The 16,021-nt window shown below is 43.9% G+C and overlaps 1 protein-coding gene across 1 annotated transcript in view; it reads left to right on the top strand.

The window, feature by feature from the left end:
• crok (crooked) overlaps positions 1–16,021 on the top strand; it is a 219,725-nt gene that overhangs the window by 112,513 nt on the left and 91,191 nt on the right. The window lies entirely within an intron of this gene.

Below are 16,021 nucleotides of genomic sequence, written 5' to 3'. Positions count from 1 at the left end.
GTTCACAGTAAACATAAACGCTCCCCAAAACATCTAATTAGCACCGGCGAGTCAACAAATCCAAATCAATTCCAGCAAACCCATTCGCGAAAGAAATCGGCAACGAGCAATTCCTCACGCCGAAACGACCACTGAAACCGCCCTCGCCAGAAAAACCCAGCTGCGAAACGAGGCGGCGACGCCTCTAATTAACAATTGAAACCAATTCCCCCCCGCCGCCCCGCGCGACGTCCTCGTAAACTGCGGAACGGAGGTCTCGGCGTCCGTTTATACGGTCCTCGGCCGGATCATTTCGCCGCGTCCGCGTCGAAGTGATTGCCGTGGCCGCGCGACCGCGAGAGTTCACCAACGTCGAAGCCGGTCGCCGTAACGGTTGTCAGGACAAAGACGGCCGCCCTTAAAAAGCCCGTTCCCCGGGCACCGGCGGCGCGCGGCGTCCCGATTTTGCGGCCATACTGTCGCGGAACTCCGGCCAAACTGTCACTCTTCCGCCACTGCGGAGAATTATCGTGCGTGTTCGGCGGTCGACCGCGATACTCCACTAAAAGTCCGTGCCACCGTATCCCGCGACGAACAGCGGCGACGGGAAAAAGAGGCGGAGCGGGCCGGGACGCGAGCAAGAAGCGAACAGGACCGAGAGAGAGAGAGAGAGAGAGAGGCGGGCGACGCATAAAAAGGAACTTGCCAGACAGTTCGAAAGGCGTAAAACGGCGTCACTTGGCGCAACTGCGGCGCGACCCACACTCGCGTGCGGGCGCACGCGGGCGCGCGGCCGTGCACGGTGATGCAGTGGAAAAGTTTCGAAGTGTCTGGCCGTATCCCGGATCTGAAATCCTGCAGGGTTAACGACGTTTTCTTTACGAGTCCCGCGGGTCGAATCCTCGCGCGGAAAATGATTGCGACGGCTCGTTGCTCCCGGCGACCCCGCGCGTCGTTCATATAATTCAATGACACCCGCGCCCCATTCGTGAACGGTCGCTCTCGGTTTCCCCGCGGCACAGGCGTCGCCCCTCGCCGCGAGAGATTCTCGCGGACGCGCGCGAACGTTATAAACGTATTTCGCCGCGGCCCGGCGAAAGTGTAATAACGTATCGGCGCCGATAAAGTGTTTTATTGCCGCGATTTAGGGGAATCGATGAAATTGCCCGCCGGATTGTTTTCTGTTTTTTCCTTCTGCATTGTTCCGGGGCAACTTTCGCGAGCGAACGGTTTCGGGCTCGGCTTTTATCGTCCGCGGCTGTTTTCGAATACTGTTCTGCGGGGAAATATTGGTTACAGTCCGGCGAGCGTAGAGACCTCGTGGAATATAGCTTTCGACTATCAGGTATTCCAAACTGGATGATAGAAATGTGTCGTATATTTCGAACGGTCGAGCAAAGAGGATTCGCCGGAAGCGGCGATCTCAAAGAGAATCGAATCCTCCTTAGAATCACACTGTCGAACGTCGGGTTCGACCGAACTTTTGCCCGTGCTTCTCTTTTCCGAATAAGTCGCAGCTGGGACATCCGGAAATCCTTTTACACGATTCCTGTTCCACTTACACGCGTTCTCAGGCTCTCAAACAGCGCCGCCCGCCCGGCGAGCGAAACTTTCGGGTCCAGGGAGGTGGAAAAATGAAAGCGCCGCGCCATCGAACTCAAAGTTCGAGTTCTAATCGTCGTTCCTTCCGGGCGAGCGGGCCGCGGACACACAATTACGGACAAAGGGGAGCACGGTTCGACGAGGAGCGGCACTCGCGGACAATATCTCGTTACTCGGGGCTGTCCTTTTTTCGAGGGAGCCACGGGAAGCCATTTCGCGGTCGGGACATCCGGCCAGAGGATCCTCCGCGTCGCGGATTCGACGAAACTTCGGCGACCGCCGAAAGAAAATCGAGGGCGGGCGTGCGAGAGGTGTCCGCGGAGCAAACTTTTCCCCTTCCGGCCCGGAAACTGATTCCGCGGGGCCGTAACACGCCCGCGTATCGTCCGCAACTTCCGGCGTCGTGTCTCAGGGAGAATGCTTTGGAATTTTTCTTCCGCGATGGATAAGACGGACTGATGAGAAACATGCGTTTCTTTGATAGGTGAACCCTTCGCAGTGGAGTTGACCTTTTGCACTCGAGAAGCGACTCTGAGGCGAAATTATAGAATGAAAAATTCAATGTAAAATGTTGAATAAGATATTGGCACATGAAACAGAAGTAAAACAATTGTCGTATAGTTTATGGAAGATGTTTCTTTATGTAAGTCGCGAATATTGTTAATTTCGTCGAGAAACAATGGATGTTTGTAGTGAAAAGTATTTAAAAGTATTTATTTTTCTTTAAATAGAAAACGAAGATTTGCAGTTGTTTGTGGTTTTTCCTTGGTATATTTATTTTTCTTTAAATAGAAAACGAAGATTTGGAGTTGTTTGTGGTTTTTCCTTGGTGTATTTATTTTAATTAGAGTTGACAGCCTTTCACGTGATTATTAGGACGCGAACGTTCCATTCTAATGTGTAGTTCCATTCTAAAAGGCGGGTTTTATGAATCTATAACCAGCTCCCAGTCCTTTATCTCGAAGGTTGCGTTTTATGAATCTATAACCGGCTCTCGCCGCTCGCATCTTGTGTTCCAAGAAAGAACACTTCGTTTATGTTTCCCTGAGAAGCGAACAGTAAAATGTTTATTATCTAGCAACTGCCGGCGTCAAATATAAAAACGAATGGCGAGTGATCATTCGCTGGAGCACTCGCAGGTGATACTAGAAAATTAACTCGTTATATTTTCGAAGCATCACGGAGCACCGTTTCAAACGTTCGCCTTTTCAGACATCTATAACACGGTAACGTTAACATTCTGCTAGCTAACAATCTCCGAAGCAACCCTCGGTTTAACCATTCATATGAAAATTAACCAAACGAATCGCCCGTTAGAACCCAACATAGCAATAAATGATACAGAAGAAATCAGAACACGAACTATCAATACCAGTGAAATATTCACATAATTCGATCTGTTGACGCGCGATGTCACAAACCGAAATACCGTTACTCATCGGTCTTCCAAATCTTTTAAGGAATCGACCATCACTTCCAACGTCCGTGTAACATTTAGAAACTTATATTGTAAGAGCCGACTTTTGCGCGGCGTTCTTTTTTGTCGGAAGCTGATACAGAGTTGATACACAGAGTTGGATACACATAGTTGAGAACCACAAGTTAGAAACACAAGTTGGAAACACATAGACAAGCATCAACTCACATAGTACATAGCACAGAGTACGGAGTAGGAAGTAAGGATTACAAAGTATCGAGTAGCAATTTCGATCAAGCGCATAGCACTAGAGTCAAAGTCCGCTTCACCTCCTACTAATTTCTAAGTTTTGTTCCCGATCATATCGGGTGGTCCTTCGAACCGTACAAGTTTTATTGGCACACCACGTGCAAACGCCTACAAAGCTCGACCACCATTACGGTAACCACGAGTACCTAACACTAAGAATTCCCCAAAGCAAAACGTATCGACCTCCGAGTGTCGACTTCATCGAAACAGCAAATCGATTCAACTAAGTACAATCTGCTCATCATGCCATCGTTCCACGTTCGATTCAACAGAACCCTCATCGTTTCAATCAGGCTCAGCATCGCTAATCTGAAACTGAGCCAGAGCAATCGCCGTTCTTACTGCGACGCTCGACACGGTTCAACATAATTCAAGAGACAAGAGACGCAAACAAGACGTTACAGCTCCCGACGGGACAGAAATCCTCGTTCACAAAGTAGACGCATCGCGCAGGAACAATCCGCGAATCCGATTTGCCACCGTGACGGGGTCAAACGCATGAGGGCGCAGCGAGAAGAGCCGATCGCATATTTGACAGTTATCCGGCGTGGAGACGACGCGGACGATCCCCGATGCCGACGCTACGCTCGTCTGAAGGCCGCGGAACTTGGAATAAAAGGAAAACGATCGATTCCCTCTGCGATCGGGCTCCAAGGGAGCCGGAAGTCTTCGTTGTCCGTGAAGTCGCAGACGGAAAAAAGGAGTCCGAGGTTTTCCGCTCGACTTCCTGGGGATTTCACCCTTTCGCTGCCGGGTTTTCGAAGACAATCGACATCCTTGAATCGGGCGTTTTGTTCTTTTAGTGTAACACCGATTGCCATTCATTTCGAAACGAGCTATTCAACCGGTGGTTCAGAATGAACTCTGATAGTGCTGGTTCTTGTAACGTTCGTATAACATTTAGAAACTTATATTAGAAGAACCGACTCTTGCGCGGCGTTCTTTTTTGTGGGAACGTTCGAAATGTTTAACATTTTTTGACGAGGCGAAGATGTTCCTTGAAACTCGAAGGGAAATTACAACTACATTGAGGAATAAAGCTATTTTATAACATAGCTTTATAACATTAAATATCAGATTTTATAGTTTTACCGCGTCAAATCAAATGGTGACTGAGAGTCACCTTCAGAATGTAAAGGGTTCATTCCGAAAATGTCGCGGCATAGATCTTCGATCGACAGATCGAATCGATAGATAGATCTTCCAAGACCAGCCCGATCATTTTGGTAATAAACTAAATAATTACCACGCAGTGTGTTTTCGTCGAAGAAACGCCATCCCGACCGAACTTCCGCTTACAATACTTTGTTCATTTCTTTTGAGTGAACGCTACGTTAACCAAAGAAATCAATGCACAGACTGTAAACAATGATTGTTATTAATTATCTGCATACCAAGAACATGCTACATCTATTTTATTATTCCACAGTTCAATCAATACGACTAGATATAATAAACCGATAAAGAATGCACGTTTAATCACCGTAATATCTGCTTCAAACCAGAAAATCGGTGCGTGACGCTCGTAGCGAACGTCTTGAGCCGGTTCGCAAATCTCGAATAACCCACGGAACAGTCGAATAAAGAGGACTGTCCGTTGGCATTATCAAAGCTCTGTGACCACATATAATGAACCCAGAAAGAATCCACATCTAATCATTGTAACATCTGCTTCAAACCAGAAAATCGGTGCGTGACGCCAGTAGCGAACGTCTTGTGCCGGTTCGCAAATCTCGAATAACCGAGGGAACAGTCGAATAAAGAGGACTGTCCGCTGGCATTTCCGAAGCACTGCGACGCAGAGGGGTGGTCCGGGGGTTGGGTACGGTCTCTCTCAAGTAGCCGCGCAGACGTTCCCGTGTTTCCGGTATCGGAAAACCCGGCGGCTGGAGATGAAGCCACTGCCACGAGTGCGAAACAAAACGACTCGAGTAGACGAGAAGAAGCTCGAAATCTGTGCGCTAGTGGGTTGGATGGTAGAACGTGGTAGGGGCTTGAAGAGCCAAGAGAATGAGGCGGGGTTGATTCTCCTTTCTCCGGGGATGAAATAGAAGGAATCGCTGCCGTTTTCGAGGCAGCTTGGCTAAGATCTGTCGAGTATTTATTGTGTTCCCGGCTGCAGGAAATCTGCGTTTTCCGTCTGGCATGGCATCCCGAAGATGAGCTGCTTCGGAATTCGACTAGATATTTGTTTAGAGATTGTTCACTCGTGTGTTTTCCCTGTCGTCTGCTGGAACGTCTCGGTTATCGTCGTTGAATCGTAGTCGCTGGGAACAGGTACTTGTTGATATACACGAGCATCGCTTGTAAGATCATCGCAATAATATCACATTCCCATAGCGAAGCTTCACTGAATATTTAAATGCTCGAATAATCAAGTAGCTGAAACATTCAGTTAATCGATTCTGTTTAATTCTCCATTCGAGACATATCCGATCGCGGAGTATCATGAAAGATTCACGTGACTCTAATACTTCCATGACGTCTGACGAGTAAAGAATCTATCTTTACACTCGTAACATTAAGGCGGTTTAACAGGTTATACTAGTCATTACGACGCATCAATCACTGCTATGAATAGCGCGGTTATACGGAGGAATTCTAGAATCGATTGTAATGGGACTGATAATAGCCGAACTAGAATCTGCGGTACACGTGTAAACACCAGTTATACCCAGCTGAAAAACGAAATGATCCACTCTACACGCCGGTTAAAAGCGATATCAAACTTTTAGCACCTCTCGGTTCTCCATGAAAACCTCCGCAACCCCCAATTTCCAAAACAATATCGGCGGGAACAGATTTCCCGGCGCGGAACCTTTCGCAAATCGAGTGGCGTCCCTTCCGCGAGGGTTATTAAACGCGGCCAGCGCAGGCGCGACCGCCGGAGGGGCGGAATATTTATGAAAAATATTCAAACGCGGCGGAATGAATAATTCGCAGCGATAGAAGATGGCCACTAACGCGCGTTCTCCTTTTCTCCGGCGACAGACGACGCCTGGCTGTCGCGTTCCATGGACACCGGGCGTCGTTGCACCGAAATGTACATGCATTTCAATACATTAACGCCCGGAACGATGCGAGACACGTTTACACCCGTGGCCTCGCGCCGCAGTGTTCCCTCGGCGGCATTTTTCGACCTCGAATTTCTTTGCTTCTCGCGTATGTGGACATATTATTTTCAACTTCGACAGTTTTTTAACGGAAATAGTGTGAATCTTTAACATATTGCGTTCGGAAGTTTTTTTATAGAAATAATAATTTTCTGATGAGATGAAGACGAGATTTTGTGAAACTAACTAGAAGAGAAATTATAGATGTATTGAGGAAGCTATTTTATTTCAGTATTTTGTTTAATTGATGCGTTATACGAGGTATAATATTAATCATCAAATTTTATAATTTTACTATATGAAATCTGGTGGTGAGTGAGTCACCTTTCGACTGCAAAAAAATATAAAATTTAATTCGAATTGATTATCTATTTAAAATATATTATCTGACAATATACTGTGATATCTGAGTTTTTCTATGTATAGCGATATAAGTTGACCTCAGTAATGTATTATTTATGGTGTTTTGTTATGTATTATACATAAATGTATTTGTGGTGTATTGTAGTGTATGATATATGAATATATATTTTTTATGTATTTATATGAAATCATATGTAATTTATATTAATGAGTTTATTGTTAGGTGTCATGTAATTGCATATCGTTGTATATTGTATTACATTCTCATATTTTCTTGTAAGAAGTCGAACCTGTCTTTAATTTTAAAATAAACCTGTAATGTGTCTTTTAGAGAAATGAGGTGTTTTCAGAAGTAAAATTTGTTTCAACTTTGAAATTGAATAATAAGCTGATTCGATTCATCAGTATTAAGAAATTAATGGATCATTCTGGACAATTTATTTCCTCAAGTTTCATACGTTCCTGGTAACGAACATTCCACGATACCTTCGAAGCCTAACATCTCATCGATAATCATTCCTCAAACGAATCACGTCGCGACAACGCGTAACGAGCACTTGTTGCTTATGCAATCGACGTAGGTAATTAAACAGGCTGGCTGTTGGCGTTCAACATTGTTTCTCAGGCGAGGTACGTTCGTTATCGTGTCGCTGACACAATGATGATCCCAATCAGTCGGTTGAGATTTGGAACCTTCGTACACAGCCGAAATGAGCTAAGAAAAAATTATGACCTACGAAAAGTTGAAAAATACGAAGCATAACTTACAACTAGATGGCCTATTCACATAATACCACGAATTAACAATTTAATAACTGCTATTAACACGAGAATTTCGGGAGTTTCGTTATAGTAAAATTTATTCCTTTATAATAAAGTCTAACAGTATTTTAAATTATTATTAATATCTTAGCATTACAGTACTCATATCACACTATTATCTAGCTTCTTGCATTACTAAATATTTTCACTCAATATCAATATTCTTACTGTAATTGCTTTCAAGAGGAAATTACAGTAAAAAAGAAAAGAGAAAATGAAGAGAGAAAGAGAAAAATTACAATATGCTAGATGACTGCAGTTGACTGAAGATATTTAAAAACATAAATAACATAACAATAGTGTAAAAATTCTGATGCCAAGTAATTAATAATTATTCCTATGTACCGTTACTACGAACGAACAAATTATGTATAAAACGTTAACACATGTTCCTCATTCCTCCCACTTCTAACTGCACTATACCCAAAGCTACTAACAATAGACATTAAGACTAGTGTTAACTCACACTCAATGCTTAAAACACCCAATCATCATAGGTTCCATCGTTGCTCCAGCATAGTCATCGTTCGCATGTTACCGGTAAAAATGTCCGCGGTATCGACAAACCGAATGAAATAATTGTGACGCCTGCGCCGGGCATAGGCGCATTGTTCGATGAACATCGGACATTAATTGGCAGCGCGCATCGACAGCGGATTATATCGGGGCCAGATTAAAAATTACGCCTGGATTACGAAATACGATATCGCTCTTCTCCTATCCGCTAATGAATCGACGGCCCACATTTCAGAGTTACAGGCGCGGCGGAGCCCGCGAGCGAACGGCCGAGCGGACTCGCGCGTGCCGGGAAAGCCTGTTATCCAATACCACGGTAAATCGGATTACCACGCTTACATTTGCCCGTCGAGATAGGGCCCGGCCTTTTGTCGAACGCGACCGGCCTGGACAAAAGCGGACGCGATTTTCATATTGCACCGCGACGAGGAAAATTTGCTCCACTTCGTCTAATGCCGACTCTCGGGAACGTTATTTTCAGCGTGGGAACCTTGGATTTTGGAGTAACGATGAATTGATGTAGTTAGCTTTGTTGTTTGTCGTATTGGTATATTTATTATTGTAGTAATTCGTAATAAATTAATAAAATAACGTAATAAATTGGAATTGCAACTATGAGAATGATACTAAGCGATCTACTAAACAATTTATCACTGAATTATTTTACTGTAATGTTGAAAAATACACTGTTACATTTGCGAAGAGTCACATCTTTAAGCAGTGGGAAATGAAACTGGAGGAATATTTTAACTGAATATGTGGATATTTACGGGATATAGTGGAGTTTATATATTTAAAGAACTGTGACAAAATTAGATTTATTATTACAAATAAGAAATTTGATTATAAGTAAATAAGTATCTGGACTTCTTAGTGTAGGTTAAGGTATTTTTAATTTTGACCTTAGTTTTAGCTTTATTTTATTAAATGCATATATTTATTCCTAGCTCTCGATTACTCGAGATCAACCCTTCCATTATTTATACTATAATAATGCTATACTACGTACCGAACTCTTGCTATTTCAGTAACTGAATCTTTTGCTTGTTGTTTAACACTATTTCTACCGAAGGTGTCAAAAGACACCTTTCGAAATTTTAACTTAAAATTATTTTCTCAGCGTAATCATTTCCACCCTTTCAGTATTTATACTACAGTAACACTATATTATTGTATTATTTGGGTGTTTGTTTATTGGTTAGCTCGTTGAAGATTAATTAGGTTCTGATGAAATTTTCAGTAGTAATTATGTTTTTCAGTCGGTGAATTGCATTGAGTTAAGTGGATTATTGTTTATTTGTTTGTTACTCTTTATGCGAATCTTGTTATATAGATGATAAGTTACGGAGAAGTGCAGTAGATAAAGTGTTAAGGTGAAAATGTTATCAAACGTTTTAAACCCGGCCTTTTAAGGAATTGGAATTCGCTCTTCAGTGGAAATGGTTCGTGTAAGTCAGACCGGAAGTCTTGTTTACATACATTAGAAGAATTAGGTATGCAGTAGGTTTGGTTTACAGGGGCCAGACACGGCACGAGTAAGTAGATTAAAAGGAAAGAGGCAGGTAGGGTTTCAGTAGAAATTGTAGATGAGAGTCGGGTAGTGTTGTGTTGCATATATATTTGAGGAAGAGGGGTAGATTCCTTCTGTCAGACGTGATTTTATACAAATGGGAAGGTGCAAGTAGAGTATTTAGAAGAGTGCTTGCAGTGTTCGTAAAGATGACGTGGTAAATTTAAGAAATTGAACGGGAGGAACATTCGAACGTGGTTTTCTGAGAATCAGAAGATCAAAGTGAAATACTCGGTAGAACATTTGTAATATTTATACGCTCTTCCTAATAAGTTAGAAGAATTAGACATTAGTTCGTGGAGTGTGTAGAAATAATTCAGTAGAAACGTCACGCTGGAATAAGACAGCGTATGACGACAGACATAAGAATAGTAGAGTTGTACAAGCAGAAACCTGATATCGAGAACCTGACATGCTATTACGTACGTAATACGAGCGAGTTCAGTAGAGAAGGTATATAACGAATCAGACACTGGGTTCACAAGGAAAAGAACTATGCACTCAGAAACAGTCATCAATAGGCAGACACAGTCTGGTCTTCCTGGTTGTACAAAAATACCCGGCATCACATGACGCAGTGTGTTATGATAAAACACCGTCTGACCATATTCGTGCTTATACCACTGCAGTAGAAAAGGTCTGCGTAGAGGTATAGCGTTTAATTTATTCAAACCGCACAGCTGACATCGATATTTTAATTGACTCCACTTTTCACGTCATCCTTTGAAGTGAACATTGTATATTCCCCGTTTAATAATGAAAAATGAACTTTGAATTAAGGGACATTTTATTTTCTTACCTTATTCACCATCGTTAACTTCGACTCTATTACTATTTCCTATTTTTCACTATTTTTACTATAGTTCTTAACACTATTTCCTTGTTCATTTCACCGACACTAACTTCAACGCTATTCTCTTGCTCATTTCACTAACACTAACTTCAACACTATTTCCTTATTCATTTCACTAACACAAACTTCAACACTATTTCCTTACTCAATTCACCAACACTAACTTTGACACTATTTCTTTACTCATTTCTCTAATACTAACTTTAACATTATTTCTTTACTCATTTCACTAACACTAACTTCAACATTATTTCCTTGTTCAATTCACTAAGGCCAACTTCAACATTATTTTCTTACTCAGTTCACCTACACTAACTTCAACACTATTTCCTTACTCAATTCACCAACGTTAACTCTAACTCTATTTTCTTATTCAATTCACCAACACTAACGTCACCACTATTTCCTTACTCAATTCACCAACACCAACTCCAATCCTATTTTCTTACTCAATTCACCAATACTACCATTAACAAAACCTTCTCCTCTGACTACATTTTCAAAACCATGCACCACGCGAATACCCAAAACTCACCAGTCGAGTTACAGCATTTCACCTCAATTTTTCCCGGCGCAACGATTTTAGCGCCAGTAATTCGTCCAGCGGCTATTTACGGCGTTCAAAGGGACGTCCGGGCCGTGTTCATCAAAAAATTCGATACACACGGCTCCAATCGGAGCGTGTCGCGTCCCGGTCCGCGCAGCAAGAAAAATTCCATGCATTCTCAAGCATCTTCACGTAGCTCGGTCGCTGTTCCTTTTTCCGATTTCGAAGGAGGACGTCCCGTCCCCCTGTCCGCCGTAAAGCGTTCGCGGGAACACGGTCGCGAGCGAACGTCATAAACCTCGTTGACATCGCTACAATCAGCAGACGGGACACGCCACCTTTCGCGAAATACCCGCCGCACTGCTTTTATACCTGGTACGCGAGCAGCAACGCGATTCGCATTTATTTTATTGTCCCGGAGATCGAAGCGCCGTAGGCCACCCCCGCGTGTCCGTCATAAAATCGCGGCGGGGGAAGTTTATTGATAGATCGGAGCGCGCGGTGGCCGAACGAGCGACGGCGGTTGACTTTTTGGGAACGCACGCGGCGACGCCTTTGACGTTTCACGACTGTGACCAATGCAGCTGGAAATTCTTTTGATCGGGAAACTGGTTTTATTATTTATTATTGCAGACATTAGATATAAAAAACCCTTCTGCGAGCTTACCCTAGCAGCAATCCTTCGTCCTGCTTCTCAAGAAACGATTCCCCGTGGCACCTGTTACCAGTAATGTCTTCATCAACCCGATGAAATATGCATGTCCACAAATTCCCAACCGTTTCAATACTTTTATCACCATAAACCCCATATCTTCCAAGACTACAAAGTCTAATCAACCCCGTTACACTAAAACCAACTCTCGAAACCAACTACATCCCATAAACATACAAAACAACGCCCAAAAAATAACTAAACCTACAAACCTCACCAAACAAATGCAGGCATTAGATATAAAAAACCCTTTTGCGAGCCTATCCTAGCAGCGATAAAGCACAGGGATCCATTGCTTGTCGTTTTTAGTTAATCCGTGGATCGAGCCCAAGGTAGGCAATAGCTACGAATTTTATACCCGCATGTAATTTAAAGTCGAGGCGATCCTTGGGGCTGTTGCTGCTGTGGTCGTTAGAAATTTCCGAGTCTCCGGCTGACGGAACCAACCGACGGACCGCTGGCGGGGAAGTAGGGTTTTCCCAATTTTTGGGAATCCTACCCACGCGTCCGTCACTCCCCCGCCACTGGTGGAGAGATATATATTGTACACCAACCAACCGGCATATTCATTGTACATTTAGAAATTGAAATAGATTGAGAAACCGTAGACTGTGTCACTTCTTTCCCAACGCCCCATCGTTTTGGTTTTCTTTCCTACATTATTGTAATTATTTACAATACGTTCGATGTGGTGTTACTTTAGAAACCATAGGATCGTTTCGGAAGTTACGTCACTGATTGAAGAGAGAGTCAAGAACGCAATCGAGTCACGTTTCAAGTCGAGGTTAAACGAAATTAAGAAGCTAATCTCCCAGCGCAGATCTCCCGGAAAACGTACTACATTTGAAACATCAAGCGTTCAATTAGCCGCGCGTTGCACAATTGTTGCACTGCAGGAATTCCAACAACAATAGCCAGCAGCGCAGCCGGCTCGCAATAACAGATTGCAAACAAGCAGCCCCAAGATTACAAACGCGGTTTCAATTTCCCGGCACCGAATTAATCATCGATACCTTGGAAGACCGCCGGAGCGGAGGTTCCGTAATCGATAACGCGAGTCGAGATTCCCGTGCAACGCGTCCGCGATCGGCGTTCGTTTCGCTACCAATCATCGCGGTAACAATACCCGGACGCAACAAAAGATTAAACTGAAATTCTTCGTAAAACGCGAGCGAAAATCAACGAAACTTCCCTTTACAACGTGAATAACAATTTCACATAAATACACACATGAAACTAATTGAATTCCTTTCATGCAACACATAAAACCGTTCATCGAAGGTGTTAACACACAGTCGCGCGTTGGGAGAACCGTCCGGAAGCCCGGACTCGTATGATTCCACTTTCGCATCGGAAGCTGCCGATGCCCCTCGATTTCCGGGATAGAGAGACAGAAGAACGGCCGGAAAAAAGGAACGGCGGGGAGAAAACCGCGCGAACGAAGTCCATCGACCCGTGCGTCGTGCACGCCGCGGCGAGCAACGGCGGAAACTGGCGCGGAAAGAAAGGACAGAGGGGAAACAAGAGGGAAGAAAGAAAGAACACGCTGGTTTCTCGCGTAGCCGGTCGGCGCGGGCCGACATTTTTGCCTTTTGGCCGTGTTCCCGGCGCGCTTTCACGATTATTGTTCTCTCTGGCCGCCGCTCGCCGGGCCCCCTGTTATTATCGTCCTTACCTTCGCTGTGTATCCTTCCGCGGGCTCACCCCCACGCGCCGCGAGCCCGAGCACGCTCGCGGATTCTTCCGCCCGTCCGACTCGTCCTCTCGCCACCAGCCAGCGTTCGCTTCGCTTTTAATCTGCCCCGGAAAAAATCACCCTGTTCTTCCTATCCTCCTTTCACCCGTTCCCTTTTTTTCGCCCGTCCATCAGCGACCTTCCTCTCGCGCTCGCTTCCTCGTTGCGCTTCAATCTTCCTGTATCCGCGTTCCTCTCTCTGTCGCTGCTTTCCTCTTGTTGCGATCTTCCTCTGTTCGCTTTTTCACATTTCCCATGTTTCGAGGTGTCGATCTTTCTAGCTGTTGTGCTTTTGTTTCATTACATTGCACTTTTTTTTGTGCTTCTTAGTCTTTCCTTTTTTTTTGTAGTTTCTTCTTAGTTTCCTTCTTTGTACTGTAGTTTCTCTGTCTTGTCAGTTTCCTTCTTTTCTTATCTTTTCTCTGTCTTCTCAATTTCCTTCTTTTTACTATCTTTCCTCCATTTTCTTAGTTTCCTTCTTTTTACTATCTTTTCTCCATCTTCTTAGTTTCCTTCTCTTTACTATAGTTTCTCTGTCTTCTCAGTATCCTTCTTTTTACTATAGTTTCTCTGTCTTCTCAGTTTCCTTCTTTTCCTATCTTTCGTCTGTATCCTCAATTTCCTTCTTTTTACTATCTTTTCTCCATCTTCTAAGTTTTCTTCTTTTGCCTATAGTTTCTCTGTCTTCTTCGTTTCGTTCTGTCTACCATAGTCTCTTTGTCTTCTCAGTTTCCTTCTTTTTACTATCTTTTCTCCATCTTCTTAGTTTTCTTCTTTTTACTATAGTTTCTCTGTCTTCTCAGTTTCCTTCTTTTCCTATCATTCCTCTATCTTCTCAGTTTCCTTTTTCCCTCTATCTTCTCCACCTCTCAGTTTCCTTCTTCCTCCTATCTTTCCTCTATCTCTCAGTTTCCTTCTATCGTCTCCGTCCCTCACTTTCCGTCAATATCCTATCCTCACAATCCCTTTCTTCAATTCCTCTCTCTGCTTCCTTCCCTCCCCATCATTCTCTTCCACTCTCTTACTCTCCCTCAGCCTCTATTTTCGCATTCCCTCTGTCTCCGTCAAACACTTCCCCCGCTCTCTCATTTCTCCTCTCGCTCTACAATCTGCCTCCTCCCTCCCTCGGCGTCCCTCTCTTTCTAGCCAGTCTATTTTTCTCTCCGTCCCCCGGTCGCTTCGTCATCCCTTGTCCTACCTATTTGGATTCGTTTCCGGCCGGAGCTTTTTGATTCTTTGTCCACGGTTTTCCCGGCTCCCCCCGCGGCCCCGCGCCCCGCCGGCTCGCCCATCTCCTTTGAGCGGCGGCAACGCCTTCATGAATATGCATAGCGTATGACCTCGCCTCGTCTCGGGCGAAACGCGCGCGGCTGGCTTCTGACGCGAGGAGGCGAGCGGAGCACACAGCCCGAGATAGCTACCCGTTCAACGCCGCGACTCGTGTACACCGACGGACGTGGCGACGCTGGTCGATGCGCGCCCACCGTTCGCCGGGATTAGGTTTGACCTTCGTGCCGGCGGAGCTTCCGGCGGTGAACGTTCCGGAAGATTGATGGAACGAAGATTCGGGGATCCGTGGCAACGGAACAATGATTCCGCAGAACGACGTCACGAAAATAGAAGTTTCATCAACCGGTGAAGTCTGCGCTCGGTAATCTGCTGTTACCTTGCGCTGGAATCTGAGTCGCTCGTTTTGGGGGAAGGTGAACATTTTGGAATGAAAATTTATCGGCGCCGGAGTTGATGTTATGTAATAACTATCAGGAGTTCGTTGACACGTTCGTTACCAGCTTATTTCGGTGACCTCGTCAATTATATTTTCTTCGACCGAATAAATCTATACAATATTAGAACAATGAAACTGAAGCGAGTCATTCAGTTCTTAAGTATACTATCGTAGTTTATGATTTTTAATAATATCCATACGATTATTCTCATTCTCATTATGCAAAGTGTAGAATTACGACTGTTACAAATATGTAACGTTGGTAGCGAACGTGTTAATTGGAAGATTAATTTATTATTTAATAAGTACCAGGAGTTTGTTGACACGTTTGCTACCAGCTTATTTCGGTGACCTCGTCAATTATAATATTTTCTTCGACCGAATAAATCTGTGCAATATTAGAACGATGAAACTGAAACGAGTCATTGAGTTCTTAAATATACTGTCGTAGTTCACAATTTCTAAAAATATTTATAGAATTATTCTCATTTTCATTATGCAAAGTATAGGATTACGACTGTTACAAATATGTAACGTTGGTAGCAAACATGTTAATTAGAAGATTAATTTGCTCTTTGATACTCTCCATCTTTCACAGAGGAACACCGGTATATTTACAATAATTCACGTAGAAATCTTTCCAAAAATTCTTCTATTATCCTGTTATTCTCTTGAAGCAAGCGAAGAAAATTACATAACTCAAGCTTGAAGAATAAAAGCCTGCAGCAGGATTACTAAAGTTTCACTAACGGGACTG

Source organism: Nomia melanderi, chromosome 12, assembly GCF_051020985.1.
Source record: "Nomia melanderi isolate GNS246 chromosome 12, iyNomMela1, whole genome shotgun sequence".
In the NCBI taxonomy this organism is placed as follows: Eukaryota; Metazoa; Arthropoda; class Insecta; order Hymenoptera; family Halictidae; genus Nomia; species Nomia melanderi.
Note: the sequence above shows the minus strand (reverse complement) of the source record. Positions and strands in the feature narration are given on the sequence as shown.